Raw genomic sequence first — 5734 nt, 5'->3', positions numbered from 1 at the left:
GTAGAGTTCCTCATAATGCCATAATCTTTAACCTGGGAAAAACCATGAAGTATCTCCCTTCATATATCAAAATATGGTATATTGCAGGTATGCCCCATTTTTTTTCTATGCTCTGCATTAGGAAGAAGACATAATTTGAGCACCTTCTCCATCCATCCATCCATCCATCCATCCCACTTATGTTTTTAGTAAAAATTTGGAAATTGTTTTGATCCAACTCTCCTAGGGGAACATATTTCCTGGTCCAAGGAGATATATTGAGTTCCCTATGGAGAGAAGGCAGCCCATTGTGCTCAGGATATGTAAACATCATGGACTCCAACACCAGTGTAATAGAGCGAGCAAGATAAAATGGGACAAATAGGTAAAGAGGCTCAAAAATCAACCTAATTGGGCACATCCATCACGTTGACCACCAAAGACCAACCAAAGAAGTGGTTGGATTCTTGGTCAAACTATAGACCTTGAATTTATTCTCGGAATAGAGATAGGCATGTGAAAGCCCTGTTAAACCTTTCCTTCCATTTCTCACAAGGTTAATAACAAACTACAAAAGAGGAAAGGCATTTATGCCATAGATATGATCATATGCATCCATCTATCGATACCCAGAAGAAATGTGGTAACTACATCTCCACACCATAGCACATCCTCGTAGCAAGAAATGAGCCCATGGCCCACGGTGGCAAATGGGTGAGAACAATAACAAGAGAAAACCCTAGTTTCAAGCGCAAATTCCATCCTTTCGTTTTATTTTATATATACTAATAATATATTAAATAGGTTTATATAATTAAATGAAAATTAATATATTTAATAAAAATTCATAGTTAGTATTTATTACATATAAATTTTTATTTTATCTTTTAAAACTATTAATTGTATAATTTTTGGATAAGATATTAGCCTTTGGTTTTAAATTGAAATTGAAATTTAATATTTTAAAATTAAACCATCCAAATTCAAATATTTGATTGAATATTAAGTATCAATTATGTAAGATTTATATGTATCCATTAATAAATGTCATATTACAAGAATTATATGTAATGGTGAAATGTCTTATTATGGCAAAAAAAAATTGATGAAACTTGAAAAATAACATAATTATTGAGAAATGTAGCAATTTAATCATGAAAAATGTCATATTATGAAATGTTGAAGCTTGCAGTAGCTTCGGAAGGTCTTTTGTATTGGTTTGGTGTGTGTTAAAGTATGGCAACAAGAATATTCCAATTTAATTTGTCCTTGAATTAAATTGTGAATTAAAATCGAATTTAGTCTTAACAGCTACTTGGAAATAATTAATTAATTTATTTTAAATTAATTAGTTGGAGAAATTCAAGTTAGAAGTCTTTTTGAAGTCATGCAAGAGTTATCCCTTAAATTAAGGATATAAGATTGAGTTATATTTGAGTTGTAATTAGTTAACTCAGTTTACTGAGTTAAGTCCAGTTAACTTAGTTCCAAAATGTTTGAGGAACTAATAGTGAGTTAACAGTCAGTTGATGCATTAATGCACTCAACTAGTGCTACTCCAGTTAACTGAAGATTCCCTCATCAAAAACTCATGCATGTCTATTCTGAGAAAGACCCAGTTGAGATTTAAGTTCAAGGACAATGTACTATCAGTTTCATGTGTTTTCTCATGGAGAAAATTCATGCATGCAGTCAAGGATTCATCCTTGAGGATTGCACAGTTTTGAAGGAAAATCATCCACAAGGAACAACACAAGGAAATAGGAGCTTGGAGAGTAGAGAGGAAGGCTGGAGAGAAGCCAAGATTACCTGTGAGCATCTGTGAGGATTGTACTAAGAGTTGACTAGCTGTGAGAGCTAAGGCTTTGTATAATTCCTATGTATTTCCACCATGTATGATAATGCAATAGTGTGGGGCTTTTAGCTGAGGCTTTCCCCAAAGTATTTTCATGTGTATTGTGCCATTGATTCTTCTTCTTCTAGTGATATTGTTTAGCTCGATCTTTAAGATTCCACAAATTGATAGTAGAATTAGGTTATAGTATTCTGCTTTGATTTATATTGCATTATCAGGTTAACCTATCACAGATTTTCTATATGGTATCGGAGCTATGAACAATATACTGAGAAGAGAATTCGAAGTTTGAAGTTCAGGGTTGCAGGTGCAAATCAAATTCATATCATACTTCAAGGTTGGCCAATGGCATTCTATGGCTTGAGACTCAAGAATGCCTTTACTTTATCTATTACTGATGTTGATCCCAGGAATGTCATAGAGGAAGTGGATTCAAAGGATGGAAAACTATGGAAGGAGGCCATGGTTGAAGAAATGACATCTCTAGACAAAAAAAGAGGCTTCGAATCTGGTGGAGTTGCAATATGGAAGGAAACCCATTGGTAGAAAATGAGTGTTTAAGAAGAAGATGAATGTAGAAAGCAAGGTTGAGAAATACAAAGCTCGGTGGGTAGAAAAAATTTATTCCCAAGTGTCGGGAATTGCTTTTGGTGATATTATGTCTCCTGTAGCCAAGTTAGATTCTATTATATTACTTTTATCTGTTGTTGTTGCTTTTGATTTTGAGGTAGAACAGATGGATGTGATGGAAACATTTCTTCACAGGGATCTGTAAGAATGGATCTACATGAAGTAACTAGAAGGATGTGTAGTGGAGGGTAAGAAAGGATTGGTATGAAGGTTAAAAAATTCTCTCTATGGGTTAAAATAGTCACCAAGGATGTGGTATCAAAAATTATATATATATATATATATATATATATATATATATATATATATAGATATATGGAGACTTAGCTTCACAAGGTTAAAAGCAGATAACTATGTGTATTTTATAATAATTGGTGACCATGTTATTTATCTAGTCTTATATGTGGATTATATGTTGTTAATTGGAAATGACAAAGAAATTATCCAGGATTTGAAGACCCAATTGTCCTCTAAATTTTACATGAAGGATCTTGGTGCTGAAAACTATATTTTGGGCATGGAGATTAAACAAGATCGGACAAAGAGGAAGATATGGTTAACCAGAAGAAGTATGTCGAGACAATATTGCAGAGATTTAATATGCAGGATAGAAAACTTGTGAAGGTTCCTATTCTTGTAGGTGTAAAGTAATCTGTTGAACAGTGTCCCAATACACAAGAAGAGGAAGAGGACATGTCTTGTGTTCCGTATGCGAGTGCAATTGGTAGCTTAATGTATGTAATGGTATATTCTAGACCATACATTGCACATGTAGTGGCAGTATTGAGCATGTTTATGTCAAAACTAGGGAAGGAGAATTGGACAATGATGAAGCAAGTTTTTAGGTATTTTTGTGGCAATAGTGATTACAATTTGTGCTACCAAGGAAGACTAGGATTATAAATAGTGTTGGACATACGTGGATTTGTTGATGCAGGTTAGGTTGTAGATTTGGAAGAAGATCTACAAGTGGGTATTTGCTTAACCTATTTGGAGGAGCAGTCAGTTGGATGAGCGAGAGACAATTTGCAGTGGTACTTTCAACTACAAAGGTTGATACATGGCAACCAATCATCCAAGCAAGGAAGAAATTTGGTTGCATAGATTGTGTTCAAGTATGGGGTTGGTACAATGAGCTATAAGGATAGACTGTGACAGCCAAAGTGCAATTTTCTTGGTAAAGAACCTTGCTTATCGTTCGAAGACAAAGCACATTGATGTTCAATATCACTTTGTGAGGGATATGGTTGAAGACAAAAAGGTGTTGTGGGTAAAGGTAGACACTTTGAAGAATGTTGCAAATGCATTGATAAAGTCTATGAGTACTGAGAAGTTTTCTTGGTGTAGAGAAACAATGGGTGTTGCAGGGAAAGACCAATGACTTGTACAATCCTACAGCCCTCTTTATGGAAAGAAAACAACAAGTGGGAGAATGTTGGTTATGCATTATATTTTTTCCACGACTAATCGTGGGAGTTTTTCCATTACGCCGGGACCAGAGGGGACAGAAACCTCCCTTTCCAGGGGGTTAAGATGGCGATGGTAGCCCCCCTGCATGCGATCTGGGGTAGCACCCTAGGAATTTTTTTTATTTTTTATTTTTTTTTAATGCAGACCTAATAATAGTTGGGCTAACCTACCCATGGTTTTGTGCATGGATTTTGCACATGGTTTTGGGCATGATGGTTTTTTCCCATGGTATTTTGTAGATCTAGTCAAGGGATATACAATTATGTTCTAATCCAGGGTTTATGGATTGGGGATTATGGATGTTTCATCATGTATATAATGTATTGTAACATTGAAAGGAATATAATGAAAATCAATCGACTAGTTTTCCCGGTTTGGATTCGAGGAGAAAATCTTTCTGTATTTTTTAATGTTCTCGCTGTCGTTTAGTTTTCTATTTTAAGGATTGGTTTGCAAGTAATTATTTTACATTGTTAAAACCTACAAACCATCCTTTACATAAGTCAACCATGGTAAACATCACAATATGAAATAATGATGGAGGAACATCACAATCTAGCCTAACCCTTGAGGAACATTGCATTGCAACATAACCATTGAGGAACATAGAAATTCAACATAATTTTATTAAGAAAAATGTCATGATGTTACATAATCATTGAGTAACATCACAATCAAACATATCCTTTCATGAGCATCACAATGCAATAAAACCCTTCAAAAATACCACAATTTGACATAAGGTTGCCAAGATGAACATCACAATATGACATAATCATTGATGAATTTAATAATATTACATAACCATTAAGGAATGTACAAATTCCATATAAGTTGGCTATGATTATTATCACGATGCATCATGACCATTTAAGAACATCTCACTAAAACATAACCCTTAATGAATATCAGAAGGTAACATAACCCTTAATGAACATTGTAATGTCATGTAACCTTTGGGGAGCATTGCAATTTGATACAAGTCAATGATGATGTACATCGAAATGTGACATAATCATTGAGGAACATCACAATCCAATAGAACCTTAAGGAATGTCACAATGTGACATTACTCTTGATGGAATTTGCAATGAGAACCAACCATTAATGAAAGTGGAAAGTTAACATAAGTAAACAAAGATAAATTTCACACTACAACATTACTATAGTAAATCATGGTGAAACATGATTAGCATGGTCATTCATAGTCAACCATGGTTAACCATAATCAACATGGTCAAACATGGTCAACCAAAGTAAACCATAGTGAACCACGGTCATCTAAAGGCAACCATAATTAACACAATTCAACCATGATAAATACCACGATATGAAATAACCATTGAGGAATGTCATAGTCTAACCTAACCCTTGAAGAACATCACATTGTGATATACCATTCAAGAATATAGCAATTTGGCATAAGTCAACCAAGATGAATGTCACAATGTTACATAACATTTAAGAACATCACAATCCAATATCTCCTTTCATGAATATCACAATTTCACATAAACCTTTTAAAACACTACAATTCGATATCAATCCATCAAGATGAATCTTGTAATGCAGGATAACCATTGAGAAACATCATAAATAAGACAAGCCCAATGATGAATGTTGTGATGTGATCATAACCATTGAGGAACATAGCAACTCCATATAAGTTGACAAAGATGAATATCACAATGTATCATGATCAGTCAATAACATTGCACTCAAACATGACCCTTAATGGAATGTGGCAAGGTGGCATAACCATTAATGAATGTTACAATGTCGCATAAACCATCAAGGAAC

This window comes from Pinus tabuliformis, chromosome 1_2, assembly GCF_031772625.1.
Source record: "Pinus tabuliformis cultivar Carrire ecotype Pingquan chromosome 1_2, CPIR1, whole genome shotgun sequence".
NCBI classification, from domain to species: Eukaryota; Viridiplantae; Streptophyta; class Pinopsida; order Pinales; family Pinaceae; genus Pinus; species Pinus tabuliformis.
Note: the sequence above shows the minus strand (reverse complement) of the source record.